At 47.5% G+C, this 24143-nt stretch overlaps 1 protein-coding gene and 1 pseudogene across 8 annotated transcripts in view; one reads left to right on the forward strand and one right to left on the reverse strand.

Annotated features, from left to right (window-relative positions):
- The window catches only part of Pknox2 (PBX/knotted 1 homeobox 2), a 273676-nt gene that overhangs the window by 125384 nt on the left and 124149 nt on the right, over nt 1-24143 (reverse strand). The window lies entirely within an intron of this gene.
- LOC128105940 (uncharacterized) lies at nt 22163-22279 on the forward strand (annotated as a pseudogene).

The following is a 24143-nucleotide window of genomic DNA, read 5'->3' on the forward strand; positions in this document are numbered from 1 at the left end:
TGGTGAATGCAAAATGTAGGGGCATCACACCTTTGTCTCAACCTGCATCTTCAAATCTGAGCTGTATGATGATTTAAAAGCTGTTGTACTAAAGATTCAAGGCAACACAGAAGAGTTAGTGGGACCATGGTAACTGCAGTAGGATAGTCAAAAGACCAGAATGAGCTGGAGCCTGGAAACGTCTTTGAACACACATCCCCCTCACTTCTCTCTCCCGTAGAAAGCAATACTTGAAGCAAAATGAAAAGAACATGAGAGCTTGAGGCTGCCTCAGCCGGGGCAGACAAGGGAGGGTCCCAGATACCAGAAAGAAAATGCATGCTTTGGCTTTCACTTTCATTTGTGTTTTCCAAGGACAACAATCACCCAACCAGAAGGATGATCTTCAAAGAGTTCGAGACCGGTGAGAGGATGGCAAACTACATCTCACGGCTTTAAATAAACCCAAGGCTGAAGACAGCAGCAGCTTGCCTCTTAGGGTAGGGAGAACTGAAGGATGGATCTGGAGGGTCACTTCAACAGTGAACCGATAAAAGGAATCATATTAGAAACAGAAATAGGTCTCTGTTTTCACAATATACATCAGATTCTGGGCGCCACTAAACAGAGTTTGGTATTAATTACTAACAAAAACTCTCTGTTGGATGGATTGCTTATTTTTAAAAAAGGGACAACCAATGAGCAGAATGGCTTCATTGGAAAACAATCATGTCAGACTAAATTATCCCTCCGCCCCCCCCACACAAACAGGTGGTGGGGAGCTTTTCTAGACTGATACAGAAACGATGAGAGGTGGGCTGTGGAGATGAAAGATGAGGAAAATGCTTAGCACACGAGCGTGGGCGCTTCAGTTCAGATCCCCAGGGCCCACATAAAGAAGGGTGCAGCATCTCTCTCGTGTCTGTAATCCCATCACTCCTGGGGCAAAATGGAGAGTGGAGGCAGGAGAATCCCTGGGAGCTCCTAGGCCAGCCAGCTTGGTCTATGCAACAGTGAACGAGAGACCTTTCCTTAAAGAGGAAGGCAAGGGTCAACAGTCAAGGTCGTCTGCTGTCCTCCACATGAATGCTGTGGTGTATATGTCTGGCCGCACTCACACGCACGAAAATGCACACACACACCAGCATACTCGAGATTAAAAGAAGAAAAGGCTGGGGGATATCTTGATTTCCAGCAAGAAGTACATCAGTGTTGCATGTTATCTTTCTGGATGCATGCGGAAGAAAAGTTACTGGGTGGGAGGATGGGCAGGTAAACTGTTAGCCAGCAGAGTGACCCTTTCCCTATCCCCGGTACTGAAGCCTAGACCAGTCTGAAGGGAGATTTTTCACACCGAACAGCCAGCTGTGGAGCATGGAGCGCTGGTCTGTAGCATTGTCCAAGGTACACTTACCACCCAAGGGCCCGTTGATACGTTTAAAGAGAGGACGTGATTGAGAAAGAGCTCATGAGGCAGTCATGACAGACTGAGAGCAAGGGGTGATGTTGGACAGAGATGGATATGCATTTATGCTGTCAGAATAAAACACAAAGTGCTCAGGCTGGAGCTAAAGCGTTTCACAATGGAGAAAAATGAAGCCTGGCTGAAAATCCAACAGGTAGCAGCTGGTTGGGGTGTGCCTGCCAAAAGCAAAAGAAAAAGGAAGCATAATTGCCTGAAGACGACCATTGTTCAGATCCATGGGAGGAGCATGATTTTGTTTTCAGCTGTCCGGAATGGAATACTTGTATTGAAACTGACTTCTAACTCGTTCGTAATAACATAAAATGCACATATTGATGGGGTACAATATGAAGTTTCAATACATGTAGACGCTGCATGAAATCAGGTTAAACATAGCTAGTTCTTCAAATATTTATCATTTGGTTTCTGGTGAAGACATCCAAAATCCTTTTTGTCTAGCTTTCTGAAATGCACGGGGCATAATGTTACTATAGTCACCCTGCCATGCAACAGAATAGCACACCGTAGCATCTTACTCCGAATGTAGGTCCTCGTCCCTCCAGCTTCATGGAGCAACATGCTTACTTCACAAGAAGAACACTGATGGATCAGAGCACATCTGTGGAGGAGGTCTGGATGCTGGAAGGAGGAACATACTTCCAGACGAAGAGCCCTAGGCGGGGACAAGCCTGTTAACTTCAACACGTGTTTGAAGAACTAATGTACGGAAGACAGTCAGGCCTTCACTGTGCTAATCAGGTCTAGGACAGAGGGTGGGAAGAACAGAGAGGCAAATGCCCCCTCTGTGTGAGAACTGTCCTGGAATGGGAGCTCCGCCTTTGCCAGGAGTCTTTAGGAAGAGAAGGGAAGCTGCCTGTTGCAGGCGGCTCCACCGAGTGACAGGTTAAAGCAGTTGACCTACAAGGCCCCTTCGAGCTCTAGGACATTACGAGACCCCTGACTGAGCAAGATGTTTCTGATTGGGGCACAGGCTCCCCAGAGTCCTGTGAATATATTGCAGAGGTCACCATTCCCTTCACCGGTATCATAAATCTCATCCTACATTCTGGGGAAGGCTCTTGGGAGAGATTGTGGTGGCCATGACATGTGGCATTTGGAAAAGAGCCAACCTTTTCCCTCATGCTTTTCACAGAGACACCCCCACCCCCACACTTCTGGAAGAACATGGCTCCCTGTTAAATTTCCTGTGTCTAGCTCAGACACAAGCCACACAGCTGACCCTCATGGTACAGCAGCCAATCCACAAGGAACTTGCAAGAAGAGGTAACGGGCACCTCTTGGAAAACTTGCCAGTGGCAAATGGCTTCTCAGGGCCATGTGCTGGACACCCACAGAGACAACTGGCGGCTGTGAGGGTTCTGTTTCCAGTCATTTCTGTGTTTTTGCCTCGCTTCTCCTCTGTCTCATATGTAGCTTCCCATACTGTTGCTCTTCTGGGTGTTTCTCACCCCACCCCTGGCTTATATACGTAGTGACAGGTTTTTTTGTCTCCATGTGGAAGAATGCTCTCCTACCACACTCATTGTGCTTTGCACTAGACTGTGGGGCTGTCCTCCATCAGAGGGCAGGCTCCTTGAAGGGGAAAAAGGTTCTTTTGCTTACTATTTGGCTACCCACTGAGGGCAAGATGGCAGCCAGAGCAGCCTTGAACTGGCTGCTCCAGAGTTCTAGCTGTGGGCAGACGCAACACCTCCAGGTCTTCTCTTTGTAGAGAGTAAGAGCAGCAGCATTTCTCTAATGCCCGTTCAGGCTCATGATTTCTGTCAATAAATGTTGTCGAAAGGTATCTCCTCCCATTCATTCTGCCTTCACTTCTGGAGCATGGTTCATGTGTTTTGGTTTTTGGAGGCGGTCTCATCTGGTATAGCTGGCCTTGAATTGACTATGCAGCTGAAGATGGCCTTGAACTTCTAATCCTCCTGCCTCCAACTCCCAAGTGCTGAGATTATGGTGAGCACCCCCTTAATCAGCTAGTCTGAATCCTTCTGTGCTGTCATTCCATTATCCATCCATCCATCTATCCATCCATCCATTTATCCATCTTTCCTTACTTCTAATCAACATTTATTGAATATTGTTTTTGTGATAGGTCATCAAAAAGACTAAGATATGTACATTGCTCTTAAAGAGGACAGTGTGGTAACCTTAGGGTCATGGGCATGAAAAATTAATGGTATTATATGGTTTGAGGTTTGTTTGTTTGTTTTTTGCTTTGTTTTAGTTTTAGTTTTTCAAGACAGGGCTTCTTTGTATAGCCCTGGATGTCCTGGAACTCACTCTGTGGATCAGGCTGGCCTTGAACTCACAGAGATCCACCTACTTCTGCTTCCCAAGTACTGGAATTAAAGGAATGAGGCACCACTGCCCAGCTTTGATATTGCATGTTTAATTTGGGGTGTCTGTAGAGGTTAGGAAGCCAAACAAGGCTATGAGACAGGGAGTGGAAGAAGCCTTGAGGGGTGCGGGGGATGGTAGAACCCATGTGAAGTGAAAGTAGAGGAGGAGATAATAGTTGGGTTAAAGGTTTAAGTGGGGATTTGTATGGGGAGAGGGGAAGAGAAAGAAGTGGGGGTAGGTATGCAGGCCCAAATTACTCAGGGTCAGAGAATCCAAGCTTGCTTCACCCAGTAGGGCTGCATAGGGGATGATTTGACCATGGGCGTGGTTACCAGGTGTTTGGAAGGGTCTACACTTGGCTCTCTGGTATGCTGTATCTAGCAAGGGGGAGGTCTTTTGCCTCACCCCTGGGCATTGTTATAAAAAGCCCTTTTGAATAAAGTTCTGGGCCATTGGGTATTGACCCAGGTCCCTCCGAAGCTTTTCTGTGTTTCTGTCTTTCTTCTTATCGGCTAGGACTATCATTCTACCTAAAATTTCTTATCCCTCTCTCCTCAAGAGTACCCTGGTAAAAGTGGGGGCAGGCCCCCCACAGGTAGGTTAACCAAAGCTAAGAATGCATGTATTAACGAACTCTGAAAGATAGTCCAAGAGAGAGAGAGAGAGAGAGAGATCGAACACAGGTATCACGACACAGGTTATTAAATGAAAATTTCAGCATAGGTGTGCGATAATCTCTCTATGAGTTATTGGCCAAGGAGGCCCCCACACCACCCAAAATAACACAGGCTACTGCCATTGTTCTTGGTTGCTCACCAGAACCAGATAGTAAAACCTTACTGCTGAAGACACAATACATTTGGTTGTGAGACACTGAGAAACACAGTTGGAACTAACTTGAAAATTTCCTGCTAGCTAGCCTTTCTAGTATAGAAAGATGCCACTACGGAGGCTGTTGGGGGAAAAAGTCACCAATAGCATTACCCAGCAGTGAACTAATGCTACAATAGTAATCTGCCAGGCAAGGTTTAAGTAATAGTGACATGAAGGTTATACAGGTAACCAACCGCTTTCTGGTTGGATCTGAGGCCTGTTCTACAGGAAGGAATTCATGCCTGGTAGTGCAAACATGGTCAAAAGCCCATGGCTTGGGAGGATATAGACCTTGGGGTGGTGGTGGGCAAGTATCTACTACTGTCACTTTACTAAAAAGACAAGTTGTCAAACTGCTCCTAAATATTTACTTTTATACTCACAAATTATGCTGCTCCCAGCCTTGGCCAGAGACTAGCAGCGGACATCGGTCAACATAGAAACTCTTAAACAGTCAAAATGCTAACAATAAGTGACCACTGAGCACTCAGTTCTGTGTCAACCCTGTCTGTCTCCAAGGCTCGGGGAACATGGTAGGAGATGGGGCGGAAAGAGTGGAGGGTGGGAGGCGACCTGTGACATGCTGTCTTCTGAACATGACACGGCCATTGCACTCATGAGCTCACTGCAGCCGTGGTGACCTGCACAAGATCAAGTCCACCAGATCCGTTAACACTCCGGCAGGCAGCAATAATTGGGCTCAGTGGGTTAAAACAAAACAACAAGAAAGCAAAGACACAAAAGGGGGGGGTAGAGACATGTTGGTTGGTGTCTGGGGGGAAGAGGTGGGGGGAGTGGACATGATAAAGTTTCATTGTATAGCAATAGAATAAAAGATATTCTGAATATAATAAAAGAATAAAAGATATTCTGAAGATAATAATAATGCACAAAGTGATAGTACTGTAACAGAGATTAGTGTGACATGTGCTAGGGACACAGAAGGCATACTAGTGGAGGAAAAACAACAACAACAACAACAACAACAACAAATCAAAGCCCCTCATCACCCTGTACCCTGACCTATGATCTGGAGACCTTAAATCCTTTCCCTTAGCACGTTCTCCCAAGGTAGCTATGAACAATGATAGGTTTGTGTAAGATGGAATCAGAGGCGCAGGAAAGCCTGTGGTCAGATGTAGAGAGAGCCCCAGGCCCCTCCGTTAGCCACCCTGGGGTCTCTAAGGTCCAGAGTCTGCATTTCCAAACTGCTCTCTTCTCCCCTGCCCCCATCACAGCGGCACACTCCGCAAGTCATTTATTCCTCCATAACATTTGCTCGAAGGAACGTTACTGCTGAATTATAGCTGGGCCCATTATCTCACAATAACTGTCTGGGAAATGTTAATGTTAATGCATGGATCATGCAGAATGCCACATTAGGGGTTTTATGGTGGACATAACATTTTTATGAACTTTTTCTCGGGTAGCACCAGCCTTTGATGGAAAGAAAGGGAAAAAAAGAAAGAAAGTAGGAAACAGAGAAGAAAGGCCAGCTCAGCAAAGGCAGTCCTGGGAACAGACATAGCATTGGATAGCCTAAAGGCTGCTTCTCAGAGTGCTGCTCCCCCAGGAGCGGGCCTGCCCTGGCAGGCCTGGGGTAGGGGCGTATGTGTGCGAATATCTTTGGAGTTAGGTATTTGTGAGTAGAGAGCAACCAGCCAAATTGGCAACTGGTGGGAGACAGGGTCTGCTGGGCAGACCCATAAAACTCTCAGCCTTTCAGCCACCTGCCGCTGCCTGGGCATTTGGTGCCAATGCAGGCGGGGGTGGTGGGGGGTGGTGGGAAGGAGTGCAAGAAGCATGGTGGGGTGGCTGCCACACCTCCTGAGTGAGAGGAGGGGGTCTCTGGCGGAGCTGGTTTAGGGGCTCACCTTGGGAAGTGACAGCTAATGGCTTAAGGAGGTTTTAATTTCTGCCATTAAAAAAAGAAAAGAAAAAACACAATCTTGAGAATGGCAATATTTTACACCTGGCTTTAAAAAGGACCAATAAAGACCATGTTTAGCATTTTATACCCTTTCTCAAAACTAACGATCTTTGGTTCTCATCTCAGACATATTTTAAGTGAGCTTGTATCTCCTACCTCCAGAATATTCTTTCAGGAGATTGGATTTACAGCTCTGTTCTTTCCCTGCCCTGGGCTCCAATTCAAGTCTCATAATCACAGTGTTTCGATCAGCTCGCCCCCCCCCCAACTCCCAGCCACCCTCAGTGCTGTTATTGCCATTTGTCTTCCCAGTCAGGATGCTGTGTCGTTCCAGGCCCTGCAGGACACTTGCTTACAGCCAGTCCTTTGAGCACATCAGGGGTGGGCTAGAGGTGGGGGGCTGTGCTACTCAGCAGTTCCACCCCAGGGGGTGCTCCAAGAGCTGGGGCAAGAGGAGGGTATTGAGAGGTCTGTAGTCTTTGAGGGGCAAAGAGCACAGAGCTGGTAGAGATGGGCTCTTTCTGAGAGCACACCTGTGGACATGCTGGAAAGCCTAAGCAAACACCTCATTTGGGTAGGGATCCTGTCCATCTTCAAGGCAAGGTGAGTGTGGCCAGAGGCTTAAGATCCAGGCTCTGCCACTTACGAGCTTAGAAAACCTGATCATGCTTTCTAACAATCCGAGTTTTCACATCAGTGAATATAAATTAAATACTGCCAGGTACAGTGTGAATATTCCCTATGCAAAAATCCAAAATCAAAAGTACTCTAAAATCTGAATCATTTGGAGCACCCGTATGATACAAGAAGTGGAAAAGTCCATACCTGACATGTAACAGGTTGTAATGGAAATGCTTGTACACTATAGATATTATATGTTACTGCTTTCAGGGTATGTGTGTAAGATGCACATGAAACATGAAGAAATCTCGTATGTAAAGGGAGCTGGCTCCCTCTGAAAAGTGCTTGCCAAACAAGCATGAGGACCTCAGTTTGGATCCCCATCACTCACTTAAAAAGCCAGGTGTGGCATTCCATACCTATAACCCCAGCACTGGGAAAGTGGAGCTCCAGAGTCAGTGGGAGACCCTCTCTCAAAAAAGCAGTGTAGACAGCTATAGAGGACACCTGACATGGACTTTTGACCTCTGTACCCATGCACATACATACAGGTGCTCACATACACACATGTGCACACACCTGAATGCATGCAAATGTATACACCACAGCCAAGGACATGTGTCCGCTCTTGAGCCTCATCTCTACCTCTGTGTACATGTGAATACTAAAATTAAATAAATAAATAAATAATAAACAATAAATAGATAGATAAAGCAAGCTGAAATACGGAAGCATTTCTGTCCCAAGCTTTCAGATCCTTAACTTCTTTTCAAGGCTAACATGCCCTCCAACACCCTCAGCAATTTATGTATTATGTTGACTGAGTGATGCCCCACATTGGAATGATAGCCCCCTGCAGGCAAGGATCTTAATTGTTTCCTTCACAGATTGATTGCTAATACCTAGACAGTACACAATATAGAGCATATACATATAATATATGTAAATATATGATGAATGTCTATGGCATATATATAATGAATGAATACCTCTATTTCCCCTATGCTCACTCCAGGTAACGCCCAGGTATGTGCCCTGAAGCTTTCTGGGGAAGAATATCATGTAAGCAGGCTTACGGAACTTTCCAAGCTTATTAAAGTAAAGTGTTGACTTTGGGGGACATTGAATGCATTCAGAACCTGGGACGCATATGGAATTTGCTCCAACCCTCACTTCCACCCTTCCAGTGTGAAAATACTGGTATACCTGGGCCAGGCAGTAGGCTTAGAGCCCGTCTTCCCAAATACCCCCTCCTGTGCCTCCCAGGCTGCTCCCCTCCTTCCTGGGCTGCCACGTGCTGGCTCCTGGGGACCCCCTGCCATATGTTCCATTCCAGCTCTAAACTGCATGTTAATTGTTCTGAATGAACAGCTCCAGCTGGAAAAGCAGGCAGGCCGATTACAGACCTTAAGATAACACCCAGCTTCCCGTAAGCCAGGAGCCTTCCAGAGAAGGAGACTGGAAAGCCTTCAAGGCCAGAAGGGAGTGAGACAGACCCCTGGGAAGGAAGTCTGCTGTCTAGGGCATCATTGCTCTTTGGTCTCTACCCAGGGAGACCTATTTTAAGACCATTACACCTGAAACTCTCACCTCACCATAGAGGGCCCTTCTAGATTTCTGCAACATCCTGTATTCTCAAAGAAGTCTCTTGGGATTTACTTGGACTGTGCCCCGGTCACTTTTCACTCTTGTGAGTCACCTGTATCTATGTGAGGGAAAGGAGGGACAGGAGTGACAGAGGAGGAGACAGTCTTCAGTGGGATGAGAAAATAAGCACCCTACATACAATAAACAGATTGTCTTTCCTACAAACGATATGTCTTTCAGTAGTGTGAGGGTTGTCTTTACACACACACACACACACACACACACACACACACACACACACTTTTAGGGAGAGTTGAGACCACGTTTCTACATGTAGTCTTGGCTGTCCTGTAATTCCCTATGTTGTCCAGGATCACCTTGAACACACAGAGGTCTACCTGCCTCTACCTCCTGAATGCTGGGACCAAAAGTGTGTGTCACCATGCTTGACCATCTTTATTTATTCATTTTCATAATCGTGTTTATTATTGCAGAGGGCCAGTGAGTGCTATATCTGTGGAGTCAGTGTTCGCCTTACACCTTTATGAGGGTCCCGGGGATTGAACTCATATCATCAGGCTTGTGCAGCAAGCCCCCATTTTCTGTTTGTGACAGGATCTTATTATCTATCCAGACTGAGCTGCCTCCCCCTCTCCAGTGCAACAGCGCCCCTAGCCTAGGTAGTGTCCTTCTGCTCTATTTTTCTGAGCACCTGCTAATTCCATCACCAGTTCAGTGATGTGGACACAGCTTTGTTCTCTATTTCTGTCCAAATTTCCCCCAAAGAAGAGAAATATTGTGGAGAAATATTGACAGAAAGGGAGGATACATAGGATGGTGTCATGGGGCCAGGCCATGTGAATTGGGAAGATTTCTGAAGGCCATGATTCACAGGGAAAGAGGCAGGGCCCTGGGAGCTCACCACCCACATACCCACAGCAGTTCAGGCTTCCGGTAGGGAAGGATGTACCCCTCCAGCTGTATCCTTTCCTCGCCTGGAGCCTGCCCAGAGCTGTGGCAGGGGGATCTGGGGCAGTGATCAGAAGTTCTGAGTCTGGACCACAGTGCCAACTTGGCCACCAATTAGCTATGTAACCCCAGGCGTATCACACAGCTTATCCACCCACTGTAAAAACAGGGGCAGTGCAAAGCTCGCTGTACAGCACCCTTGGGCTGACAGGAGGGTCCTAAGAAACATAAATGTGGAAAGGCTCTGGAAACTGAAAAGGAGAGTAAGCTCAAAAGTAAGGAATTTTGCTGTGGGATGGTCTGTATGTCAAATGTGTTGCTGATTGGTCAATAAATAAAACACTGATTGGCCATTGGCTAGGCAGGAAGTATAGGTGGGACAAGGAGGAGAATAAAGCTGGGAAGTGGAAGGCTGAGTCAGAGTCACTGCCAGCCGCCATGATGACAAGTTGCATGTGAAGATGCCAGTAAGCCATGAGCCATATGGGCAAGGTATAGATTAATGGAAATGGATTAATTTAAGCTGTAAGAACAGTTAGCAAGACGCCTGCCACGGCCATACAGTTTGTAACCAACATAAGTCTCTGTGTTTACTTGGTTGGGTTTGAGCGGCTGTGGGACTGGCGGGTGTCAGAGATTTGTCCTGACTGTGGGCCAGGCAGGAAAACTCTAGCTACAGAATTTAAGTTGCACTTCTTCCCAGGGATTAGGGTACCTACCTCCTAACCAGCTGGAGTTAAGGTTCTGGAAGATGGTGGAAATGGTCTGTGTGACTGGAAGTTTCTCACCTGGTTCTCTGCAGGCAGAGCTGCTAGGGAAGTGACTGGCTCCCTTTTAACCGGCTGATCTGAAACAGGGTTCCCTCCTCCATCTCTCTCTGGAGGTAGGGTCAGGAAGGACAGATAGGAATGGAATGCTTGCCGTGTGAGGGTTCAGATTGCAGCTGCACCCAAGGACTCCACAAGGCTTTCACAGTTCCGATATTCCCTGTGTTTTCTGACTTCCCAGGAGGGCATGGAGCAGGGATTTAGAATGGCCTTTTGAGGTAGTGTCTGGCCAGAGAAGCTTTGCAGCAGGGCCGATGTCCACTTCCTCATCAGGCGCTAGGGGTACATGAGAAGGACGGCTCCTGATGATGCAGTGGAGCCAGAGACAGTAACACTCTCCTGGCCTGCCTCAACCCCCCTGACTTCATGCCCCCACTGGAGTACAGAATGATCAACAGTTCCCTAACTCAGGCTCCCTCCAGCCAAGAAGAGCAGCAGAGAACAAGGCAGAGATTTAATCCTTCCTTGGAGGCCCACAAGTTTAGCTAAGGTACAAGATAGCCATGCTGTTGATGGCACGGGGTAAGCTGTAATCAGTTGGGACCACAGGTGGAGCCTCACACCTCTATGGACATCAAAAGGTGGTGCCATCAGGTCTCTGATCAGACATAGCCTCATTATTTAGCAGATGATGGGGAGGGGGTGGGCACAGCAGGGATAGCGCATGGCCAGAAGTGACCGATCCGCTGCATCTCTCAAGCCTCAAACTTCAAGGTCTGGAGACCAAATGTGGTTTCTCCAGTTATGTCGTCCTTGCCATGCTTCTCCTGCCAGCAATGCTTTTGTTCCCCTCCTTGACAACATAGTGTCTACCTCACGGTCCAGCTCTGATGTCATTTTCTCTGTGAGTACTCCCTGGATGTCCTCCAGGCAGCACAGCCACCCCCAGCTCTGGATGCTCCTGGCAGGCAAAAGAGCCATGTCTAAATTGCCAAGACCGCTCTTAGACAGTCATCAGATAAGCATCATCAGGTTCCAAGCTCCGTGCAGCAGCACAGCCTGCCCTCTCCATGCACAGAACTTGCACACAGTAGGTGCTTAGTAAATGTTGACTCAGGGCGGTGCATCCTTTCCTGGCTTCAGGAAATCAACACCCAGCAAATGAGGGCGGGAGAGATGGCTGGGCTTCCGGAAGGTTGCCCTGGGCAACCACTATCTTATCCAGTGGCCTCTCACTGTCTGCCTTGTGCCCAAACCCTGAGTCCACCAAACCCAAACAGTTTTCTTATCAACGATGAGACAATAGATGATCTTTTGACATTTCCAAGGCTGTTTGGAAGAGGGAAAGATAATATGTAATAAATTCATATACTTCTGTGTGTTTCTTGGCTCTGGCAGCTAAAATTTCCATCTCTTTATGCAGGAGTCCTGGGGAGCTGAAATCCTTGATAATGCCAAACAATTCAACACTTTACACTCTCTTTACTCTGTCTGCACCACAGAAAAATATCGACTTGATACTGCCAGCTGTGGGAAGAGAGATGCCATAGTCTTTCTGCACTCAGAAGTCTATTCCTATTTGCAGGGCGAGAGTTTTGGATCCTAAGCTTGGCAAAGCAAAGGGCAGCCTGGTACTCCTTGCCCCCAGATCCATAGGCTGCAGGATCTTGTACACCTGAGACTATCGCTCTGCCCTTCTGCGTGTGCTGCTCTGTTCTTGCACAGAGACTCCAGCAGAAGCAGCAGCAGCAGCAGCAGCAGCAGATCAGAGCCTCTGATCTGAGCTGCAAACAGCACTTCCTGAGCTTAGCGCCAGCCAGGGCCCTGGAGGTTACAAAGCTGCTTGCTGCCTTCCAGCTCAGACTCTCAACTTGGGACAGCACATTTCAGCCCGGGGCTGACATAAGCATGTATCACCAGCACCTTCGTTTCCTAGAAGAGGAAGCTGGGGACAGAGGCCAAGACTCGCCCAGAGCCACACTGCAATCTTGCTAGCACTTACGGCCCCTTCTTCCAACACCTCGCCGAGAAATTTACCTATTTGTCTAATCACCTTTGAGTCCTGAACAAATATTAAAAGCCTGTGATATGTCAGGCATTGTGTTCAGGCCCAGGCCGCTTTCTGGGAGTCCAGGGAGCTCAGCTTTTGGGGATCCTACAGAGACAAAGTGCAGAGCTCTTCTTGTTTGGATCAGGGGAAGTGACTGGGGCAAACACATCTAGCTTCTGTTGGCATTTTCAAATCCCTCTCCCCTCCTCTGCAGCCATTTCCTCACCAGTCTTATGCGCGCACACATTAACCTGCATTCCAGGCACCCTGAAACACATTCAACACCTGGAGGCTCCGTGTAGTAATGTATCTTTTCTCCCTTTCCCTTTCAGAGTGGTTACGAGTGTGAGTTTAGGTTTAAATATTGGTTCTACTGCTAGTTGGAGAACTGTGGTAAGTTGCTTAACCTATCTGTGCCTCCGTGGCTTCATCTATAAAATGAGGGGTACTAATAATGCTATGTAATTGTAAATGGAATAATACAATAACACGTTTAGCATGGTGCCAAGTGCATGGTATTAAAAAATTCTAGTTGCTAGGCTAGAGAGATGGTTCAGCAGGTAAAGGCACTTGCTGCCAATCCTCAGGACAAATGTGGTAGAAGGAGAGAACTGACTTCTATAAGCTGTCTTCTGACCTCCACATGTACACTATGACACTGCCCACCCCTCCCCAATAGATAAAATAATAAACATTTTATTGGGAATGGAACCCAGGGCCTTGTGTTCGCTAGGCAAAAACTCTACTACTAAGCCAAACCCATAGCTTATTGTTATTCTAATGGGAAGGGTCCGAAGGAAGGATAAAGTGGACAGGGAAGGAAGGATGAAGTCCAGCTTTGCTCCCTCTGAAGGTGCCATTCCATTCTCGGGATGTGAGCCACTCCCCTTGGTCCCCTTTCTGTTCCCATCCCCTCTCTATCTCCACAATGTACTGCTCAGGTGACTCCACAGCTCAGAACCAGCTGCCGGTTGTCATCCTGTGCCTCCCTGGAGAGAGAGCACAGGGAGGCTGTGAGTGAGAGAGCACTGTCAGGGAGCAGAGGATATGCCCTTGACCCCGAGCCTTCAGTGTAGGGCTTTGTGGAGTGTCAGCCCTTTGTGGAGAACAAGACCAAGAGTCATCTGCCTCCTGAGCCTGCAGCCAGCTCCTCTCCAGCATAGCACTCTGAAGATAGTTCAGAAGCCAGAGGAGAGAACAAGAAAGACCTTCTGGGTTTGTGCCACAGCTTTTAGGGAGCCCCTTGTTCTCTTCAGGGTCAGATCCTGAGCCCAGGAAGCAGAAGGGCCATGCAGGAAGATCCTCCCCTCCAAGCAGGAAAATAAGGAGGCCGGTCAGGACAGTAACTCCAGCCTTATACCAGTGGCATCTGTAAAAACACACATCACCAATTGCTCACAACAGTCCTTTGAGGCCAACATGACCAGTATTGTTAACCCCATTTAACTGATAACTAGGTTGAGGCCTAGAGATGCTCCACCGCATGCCAAGGTCCTGAGTAGGTAAGGGCAGCAGGGTCCATACTTCCTTATCCTGGTTCCTAGGCAAGCCCACCTTCACACTGCCAGCAGCTCTCCCAGGGACCTTGATCATCTCTGTTTCACAGAGAGGGGGCTGAGCGGCTCATCCAGACTAGCTCACACATCTTATTCCAAAGAAGAAGATGAAAACCCCAAAAAACAGTGGCACACTCTGACTATGGTTGTGACTGAGAGTGCCCCCAAACATGTTAGCAGCAGTTCCTCACACTCTGACTTGATAGCAATGGCTGGCCAGATCGGGTCTGAGAAAGGACTAACCTACAGGCAACCCACATGGGTTGAAAAGACCCGGAGAATGTGTCAAAGGTCAAGAACTGTAATCTGAGACCAAAATTTGGAGCGTCTAACAGCCCTAAAGTTCAACTTTCATTCATTCATTTGCTCATTATTATTTCACTCCAATAACAGGCCCAAATCTCTGCTCTCAGTTATTCATCCATCCTTCATTCTTTCATGCTAATTATTTATTCGACATGTGATCCATGCTGTTCTTCCCACTGCTCAGAACATGGGGCGTGGAGACCTGTCTGCACCTGACCCAGGCTCTCCACTTATAGGAACTGAGGGTACTGGGGAAGAAACAACTGTACTCTGCCAAGCCCAGAGTCGACTCAGCCCCTCCAGCTGTTGCAGCAGAGCTCGGCCTCATTTTAGCTGGAGCCTCCCATGCAGTGAACTCCAGGGCTGAAGGCTAAACTGGCCCAGGTGTGCAGGGAGGGAAGTGGTACCACATCCCCAGCTCCATGGCCAAATGTGCTGCTCCTGTGGTGCACATACAGCCTCTAGCCCAGGAGACAAGATAGCTGACAGGCTTGTCTCTCAGCAGGATGCTTGCTTGCTTCTCCAGATGCCCATAGTCCAACATCTGTCTCTGCCGGTATCTCCAGCACCAAGGTGCTTTCCCATCTTTTTCTGTAATGCCACCTTCTGAGGGGCACCCAGCAACCACTCACTGCAGCTTCTTTTGACTCACTGCCTCTCAGCTGCCTTTGCCACACCTGGGTCTTCCTAAGCCTCCAAAGCCCTCTCTTCTAGCACAGTTCCATCCCACAACCATGTCTCTCATATCCACGTGGCAGGTCCTGTGGTGTCACATACCAGCGAGAACTAAGTTGATTAGGGCTATTGGTCTTTGGAGGAATTACCATGTATCAGGAGTCACAGAAGGCGACAATGAGCAGACCTATGAGGAGGAAAACATGGGGCCCATGGACAGGCACAAGGTTCACCCAGGAAGAGGAAATGACTGAGCTGGGCCTCAACCAATAAAAATGGGGTGGGGTAAGAGGAGAGGGTTCTAGACAGAGGAAACAGCATTTGCAAAGGCAACCGTGGCCCCACACAGCAGGAAACAGTGAGTTTGACTTGATGAAGGACCGCACCGAATGAGGCTGCAAGGTTGGAAGGGTCCCATACACCAGCCTCAAGGGCTAAGTCTTTATCCCGTCGGGAGCAACTTGGTTTTTAAACATAGTTTTAGTTCCTGAAGATTACCTGAGAGTCACCTTCAGGAGTCCAGAAGCCTTCTCTGACTCAGCCCCACACCAGCACTGGGGGTGGGTGGGACACAGGGCTCTATGAATGGTAGGCAAGCACTCCACCTCTGACTGTGCATCCCTAGTCCCTACTCGGGACTCGGGACTGATGCCTCCTGTCCCTGCTACAATGCCACTCACCTACCTGGTGCTGCTCCCACTGGACGGAGATGAAGACTTGCTCTCCACCCAAGTTTAGATCTCCAGAAACTGGCAGAGGGCAGAACTATTCGGTGCCTAATAAATGGTCTACCGTTGAATGAATGAGTTCAAACTAGAGTCAAACAATTTACTCACTTCCTGGTGTCTGATTCCATTCTAAACTCTGTGTTTGAACAAAGACTGATCTGTAACTCTCTGTGTCTCCTCATCTATACACTAGGAAGCACAGCAAAGTCAGCCGAGCACTTCCCTGGTTTGTATTGGCAGATTCAATTCCTGATGGATAGAAATAATAGTTTGTTGCTGGCCTGTGCCAGGTGGTCAGGTCTACAGCCATTAACGGTTGTTAGATTGTGTCTGCACTGAACACGCACACACTTTTTCTTGTCCTTAGTCCCTAAACAATATTGCAGAATAACTACTTACATGGCATTTACATTGTATTAGGTTTGGTAAGAAACCTGGAGATGATTTAAGATACACTGGGGGATGTGTGTAGTTTATATGCAAATGCTGCCACATTTTTCTTAAGAGACTTGAGCATCTGTTGACTTTGGTACCTGAGGGAAGTCCTGGAATTCATCCCCCATGGACACTCATGGACAACTGTGCTCCAAGGATTGCTGAGAAGAGTAACAATATGAGTGAAAATGCTTAAGGCACTACTTAGCACGTAATAAACACCTGGTGTGTTGTTTCCCTTCTCTTTCATTTAGCTGGGGCTTATTAATCACCTACTAATTGCTAGGCACTGTTCTAGGCACCAAGTTCAAAGCAGCAAATTAAACGAACTCCCTGGTTTCACAGGACAGACTTCAAACTGGGGGAGGCAGATCATAAACAGGCAAATGCAGATGCAGAGAAGAGCCACGAAGGTAGGTTAGAGTGTTAAGAGCAAAGGCAGGGGTATGATCTGCTCCTCTAGAAACACAGTAATAGAAGCTGCTTGGTTAAATGACAATTGAACAGAGACTCAAGTGACCTATGTGTGTCCCCAGCAGAAGCATGTCTTAGGCTAGGGGAACGTGTGGGGGTGTGCGGGGAGGGTTAGGGACAGCATGGAGGCCCGTGCAGCTGGAGCAGGGAGCTGGAGAAGCAGTGGAATAGGCGGGAATCCGGATCATCTAAGAGCCGGTGAGCTGTGGGGGAGGCTCCGAATGTTTGCTCTGCAGGAGATCCTCTGGAGGGCTTTTCAGCAGCAGAGTGACATGACCTGACTGACTGTCATTTTAAATGGAGACTCTGGCAGCTGGGTGTAACACAGACTGAAAGGGAAGGAAAAAGCCGGGTGAGAGGTTAGGAGGCTACCGAGGTAATCCAGGCAAGGGACAGAAGGAAGTTGGGCTGTCAAGGGGGCAGGAGAGTGGGGGCGTGTCACGTCTGATGAGCTTTCTGAAGACATGGTTGGAGAGTAGGAGAGGAAAAGGAGTTGGGGTAACCCCAATGGATGCACTCTACCTCTGACTATACCCCCAGGCCCTCCCCTCACAGACCTGAGTGACTGGAAGCATTGATTTGCCCTTTACTGAAGGGGAAGGCTGTCTTCCACGTGCTGCCTGGTATGGGGGTGGAGAGAACAAAAGAACATTCTCAGAGAGCTTTTAAACATATCAGACAGGGAGAACTGCACACATAATGAGCGAGGTGCAGAGAATAACCACCTATGAGGGAATAACCCGGCAGAAGCCAAGTGCCAACACACAGCAGACCAGAGCGGGCTGGGCTAGGGTGCGACTCAGCAGCTGGGCACTCGCCCAGCATTTGTGAGGCCCTGAGTTCAATGTTGAGCATGGAAGGAAAGACAAAGAAGGGGTTAGGACAACCTTTGGGAAGGGGGCAATTCATGGAGACTCGGGTTCAGACATTGTTCTTTGAAGGGCACCTTCTTGACAAATTCTGTGAAGCGACTTTGTCTCAAACTTCATTGTCCTATAGCTCATTGTCACCGCTGATCCTAGGATCTGCCTTCTTCCATGTGACTCCCTCCGTAAGCCTCCTTACAAGCCTTCTTTCCCACTGTGTCCTTCAGCACACAATGTCCTGTCTGCAAACTACTGTGTCGCCCAAAGGACATGCCTGAGTCCTCACCGCACTCTTTGGTGCTGAGAGCTGTGTACAAGCAGACACATACACACATGTGCACACGCAAGTACATGTGCACACACACTTTCATCTGCATTAACACACACATCCTGATTCATTGTCAACACTTGACTCTCACACCTATGTTTCCAGGGCTAATCACTCTCCCAAGGACTTTCATCTCCAGTGGACACATCCTTTGCATATTGGTGATGTCATAATTGTCCCAACACAGGCCCTAAGCCCCAGAGTTAACTGTACCATGATCTCATGAGTAAATATTGGCATCCCATGGCCCTTATCTTGCTTTGCTGTCTTGTCAATCTTCCTGATTAATCTGAATAAACTAATTTCACTCTCTGCTCAAAAACTGAAGGCTCTGACCAGTTCCTCACTCTTAGCAAGGTAGAACTCCAGTTCCTCAGCCAGGCCTTTCCTTCTCCCCCTAATCCTGTCTCATTCCTCACTCTTAGAAGACCCCTACTTTCTACCCAACATGAATGGACAGGGGAGCCAGCAGTTCCTGGATAGAACCAAATGTGCCATCCTTTCCCATGTAACCACCATGACAGCCTTGCAAGGTAGACCTAGACCTGTTCACTCTGGAGATAGAGAGATGGATCCTTGGTTAGAATGACACCCAGGGGGCTGGAGAGATGGCTCAGCGGTTAAGAGCACTGGCTGTTCTTCCAGAGGTCCTGAGTTCCATTCCCAGCAACCACATGGTGGCTCACAACCATCTGTAATGAGATCTGACACCCTCTTCTGGCCTGCAGGTATACATGCAAACAGAGCACTATATATACAATAAATAAATAAATCTTTAAAAAAAAAAAAAAAGAAGGAACGACACCCAGGAAGTCACAGGGCTGGTGGGCAGTCCCTTCTACTCCCCTACCCACATCTTTTCCACCTTTCTACATGGTGCCCTGCATTCACATTATCTTCCCACAGACAAGAGATGGTTCATGGTCTTCAATTCCCAATGTCTTCTCTTGCTATGCCCCCTCTATACCCTGTTCCAGATCCCAGCTCCCTACAGCCTTTATTCCTCAGCCCTCCGGTCTTCCACTAAGGCCAACTTCCCCCAGCCTCGCCATTCAGCACTGGCTTCTTCTTCTTCATATGTGAACTGGCCTCCTACAGGATGTCTTCCTCAGCTCCTGCGCCTGCCTTTTTGTCTTGTTCTTGTGAACTGTGAACTGGCTGAGAAGAGGAGCTTCAGTTTTTATGCTTCAGGGCTCAGCGTTGACTAAAAGACAGACCCAAAAAGGATATAGTCCATAAATACTTAGGGCAATGAAGATCTGGTAACAACTAGTTCCTTAACAGAAATATTCAAAACAACTTCAAATGGGAATCATTTGTATTTGTGTTTTATGTGTTTCCTCTAGTTAGCATGGAAATCCTTGTCTGAAATTACAAGTTAAATAGGATAGGGAGCTTTGTGATGTAAGAAAAATATTGTTATAGCATTAGTGGAGGTGAACTACAGAGCCCAGCTGAGGGGGCAGCTTCCTTCCTCACATGCAGTTTTCCACTGCTCAGGATGTTCTGGAACATTCCATTAAAAAAACAAAAAGCCTCCTTTAATCAATGTTGGGGAAAACAAGATTAAAGGTAATATTGTAATATTCCTAGCCATCTTGAAGACATTCAAATAAGAAAAAAAAATGGAGGTGGGAGAGGTAGCCACCCGCTGAGGAAAGAGAAGAGAAGAGAGAGAGACAGAGGAATGAAGGGAGGGGAGATGGGGAGAAGAAAAAGAGAGCTTCCCACGTGATCTTATGAGGATGGATTCTTCCTAGAGTTTAGAAAGACAAGATTTACAAAAGACAAACAGGGATGCTTTGTGGAGAGTTTTTAACAGTAATAACGCGGTGCCCAGAGGGAAAGAGTTCCAAGATACAAGACCAGGGTTCCTGTCCAGGAAAACAAGGAAATAGATCATTGAAAAGGAAGAAACTCGGCTGGACGGTGGTGGTGCACACCTTTAATCCCAGCACTCTGGAGGCAGAGGCAGGAGGATATCCGAGTTTTATTGGTTTTTTTTTTTTTTTTTTGGTAAGATTTATTTATCTATTATGTATGAGTGTTCTGTCTGCAAGTTTGCCTGTATGCCAGAAGAGTGCACCAGATCTCATTACAGATGGTTGTGAGCCACCATGTAGTTGCTGGGAATGGAACTCAGGACCTCTGGAAGAACAGCCAGTGCTCTTAACCTCTGACCCATCTTTCCAGCTCTAAGGATCTCTGAGTTTAAGGCCACCCTGGTCTACAGAATGAGTTCCAGGACAGCCAGGGCTGTGAAACAGAGAAACCCTGTCTCGAAAAACAAAACAAAACAAAAACACGACGACAAACAAAAAAGGGAAGAAACTCAGGTAACACCTAACGCTTGGCTGAGCACCCCAGACTGGAGAGCCTCTCTCTACTCCAAACCCCTGAGATACACCAGAGGAACCAGAGGGAGGAAGAAGACTGCCAAATGCCACTCATCTGCCCACTTATGACACGCTGAAATCGAAATAAATAAAAAGGTGATTTACTGAGTAGCCAACTCAAAGTGTATAATAAACCTAAGCAGAAGAAAATCATATGGGTTGTATATATTACATGTGTAAGAAATACGTATGCAAACGTATGTATCTCGACTGTATGTATATTTCTCCTACTCCTGGCTCTGAGTCCTCTGTGCTTTCACTTCATTCCCAGAGACAATCACTGTTATAATTTGTGTCTACCTCCCAGGGATCTTGCATGCATATGTAAGTGTGGATTTTGTTTGTTTATTTTAGTGTGTGTGTGTGTGTGTGTGTGTGTGTGTGTGTGTGTGTGTGTACCTTGGGTACCCAGGTACTGTCTCTCAAGCACTATCCACTTTTTTTCTGCCTTTGGGCAGGGTTTCTCACTAGCCTGTTGTTACTCACCATGTATGATCTTCTGGCTGGCCAGAAAGCCCCAGAGATCTACTTATCTCTGTCTTCCTAGTGCTGGGGAGTAACCATGTTCAGGTTTTGTTTGTTTGTTTGTTTGTTTTTGTTTTTCGAGACAGAGTTTCTCTGTGTAGCTTTGGAGCCTATCCTGGAACTTACTCTGTAGACCAGGTTGGCCTCGAACTCACAGAGATCTGCCTGCCTCTGCCTCCCCAGTGCCCATGTTCAGTTTTTTGATGTGGGTTCTGTGGGTAAAAAGGTAGGCAGTTTACCAGCTGAGCCACCTTTCCAGTCCAAACATCTGCATACTCTGCAACTTACTTTGTTATGTGGTGTCAGCTGTTAACAGACTTAGGTGGTCCAGGGAAGTGTATTCCCATCCCGTCCCATCCCCATCCCATCCCCATCCCATTCCCCAAACCAAAACCTAAGCAAACAACCAAACAAAAAAGCCAAATAACACCTATTCCTCCCCTTTGTGGGTTCTGGTTTACTGTGGACTCCTACCTTTCCAGTGTCCCTCAGGGTTGATAAATGTCACAGTCTTGTGGCGAGAGCTAGTAACAGAACCCAGGGCTTCAGGCATGCAAGAGCAAAGGCCAGCGAGCCACCTCCCTCCCCTAGTGTTCCCACTCTTGGAAAGACGCCCTTCCTCTCTTTCAGGGTAGTCACTTCTCAGGCATAAGGCACTGCGGACTGTGTGGAAGAGAAACTACAACCTGCTTCTGATGGCAAAGAGAAGCTGAAAGAAAGCTGCTTCCTGTGCATGCTAGCTGCCCCAGTCCTAACTGGGCCCCGCGATGGGCCCAGAATTGCAGGAAGAGTCAAGGATTGAATCCCATCTGTGCAGGACACAGCAAGAGATTCCAGAATCCATATGGCTTTCGCAAAGAAGTCTGTGAACCCGGACCATGGAATCTGTACCCTTACTGGACCAGGCTTCTGAGCACTCACTGTGCCCAAGGAAGGGGTCCAGTGGGGGCCGGCTCATCTCCCGCTGCTGTCACTGCTGCCACCAAAGAGCCTGTCATTAAAGCTTCGTCCCTGGTTTTCTGATTTACATGTACAAATAATCGCTGTCAGGGGCATGAGCCCCAGAGAGCAATAATAGATTCTGGTAGTAGCAGATGCAGGAAATAAAAACAAAAATGGAACACACCAGCCTGGCAGAACTCGATGCCGAGAGGAGTCCTGGGGGAGCAAGGCCTGCTGGGTATGCAGGCCTGAGAGGAGACAGCAGTAAAAGTATTGACTTCTGGGTCTCTTGTAAAAGCCAATAGAGGATGTTTTTAAAAATTGTGGTAACAATATGCAGACATACTACCCTGAATGTGCCTGATCTCATCTGATCTCAGAAGCTAAGCAGGGATAGGGCTGGTTAGTACTCGGATAGGAGACCGCCCGGGAATACTGACTGCCCTAGGCTTGCTGGGCATGACTGCACCACGTCTACCTTTAATCTCAGCACTTGGGAGGCAGAAGCAGGTGGATCTCTTGAGTTCAGAGGTCAGCCTGGTCTACAGAGTGAGTTCTAGGACAGCTAGGGCTACACAGAGAAACCATGTCTCAAACAACAACAAACGAATGAAAAAACAAAGGCACACACACACACACACACACACACACACACACACACACAGATTGTGATAGCATTCGTATAAAGCAAATATGTCAATTTAACCGTTTTTAAAGCCTACAATCCACTGGCATAATTACATTCACACTGCCGTGCAAACGTCCCCACCGCCTGGTCTTTGTATTCTTCTGTCACCCCAGCAGAAACTCCGCACCTTTTAAAGCAACAACAACCCATTCGCACCTGCGCCTGTCCTTGGCAAGCCTAATTTATTTCCTGATTGATGATTTTTCTAACTCTAAACAGTTCATAAAGTGGAATCATACAGTATTTTGTCATGTCATGTCTTATTTTTTCTTAATACAATGTTTATCTAAGGTATATCCATGTTGTAGCATGTGCCAGAGCGGAATTCCTTTTTGTGGCAGAAGAATATTCCATTGGATGGTTGTGGACATCCATCCGTGGATGAAGACTCGGTTGTTTTTAGAATTTGATCAATGAATGTGAAAATACAGCCATAAATCAGGGTGTGAAAACACATGTTGGAGTCTCTATTTTTTGTTTTTTTTTTTTTTTTTTTTAGTTCTTTGGAGTTTACATGTAAGAGGGGAATGGGCTGGCTCTAGTGGTAACTCTCTGTTCACTTTTATGAGGACCCACTGTGTCCAGCAGTGGCTACCCTGTGATTTATGAGAATGGATCAGTCTCTGCTCAGGAGGCAGAGTGCTGCACACAGTGGTTTTGAGAGGCCGGATGGCATGCTTGCCTGCCCTGGAATGGGTACAAAGAGCACCACGGGCCTTAGGAGAAATGATCCCCTGGCTCTCTAAGATTGCTTTCTAGTGTGTCCATGCATACATGGGAGAAGGTCCGCCATAAACCTACACCTCAGGAGACAGCTATCCTTAAGGTCCACTCATTGCTTCTGATGGGTGGCCCCTGCTCTAAATTTCTTGACCTGTTCTGCCTACTGTACCATCCTGCCAGAGCCAGGCTTGGCGAAGTGGGATCCCTCAAAACAGGAACCTTTGGTTCTGAACTCTACCATCACCGGGGCATTGCTATTAGGGCATCATCCCACGTGCCTGCACCCACTGCCAGGCATGCCCTTCTTCTCTCAGACCCCTGAGGCTAACTCGGCCTACTCTCTGACTCAGTTCGGTTGTCACTCCTCTGTATTGTTTCCTTGGTGGAGTGGGGTACCCACCTCTGGCTCCCACAGTGCTTCCCAAATTCATTCTGGAGACTCTTATCACCCACTGCTTGATTTCAGGTTACTGACCTATTATCCTCCCACATTATCAACATAATGAGAGTAGAGAATGAGAGAAGAGAATGAGCGTCTTATCTCTGCATCCCTAGCCCTAGAACAAGCCCAGTACATTGAATGAATAGATGAATGAGAATAAAGAATGAATGAACCATGTTGCTTAATGAATGTCTATTGAATGAATGGGTGCATAAATGAATGGGGTCCCAAGGACTGAAATGTGCCTGGTACATAGACTTGGCCTATAGCCAAGCCCTCATTCATTCATCCATTCATTTATTCAGTACAATCACTTCTATGTGTCAGTCTCTGTCAGGTGCTGGGGTCCGAGGCCAGTGAGATCCAGGTTCTGTTCTCAGGAAGCCCACCAAAGAGTAGATGTAGACAGAAGTAAACAAGAAGTATACCCCAAATGACTCCACTGCCCCAGAAGCACACA

Source organism: Peromyscus californicus, unplaced genomic scaffold (assembly GCF_007827085.1).
Source record: "Peromyscus californicus insignis strain IS unplaced genomic scaffold, ASM782708v3 Scaffold_11__1_contigs__length_118956290, whole genome shotgun sequence".
Classification (NCBI taxonomy): Eukaryota; Metazoa; Chordata; class Mammalia; order Rodentia; family Cricetidae; genus Peromyscus; species Peromyscus californicus.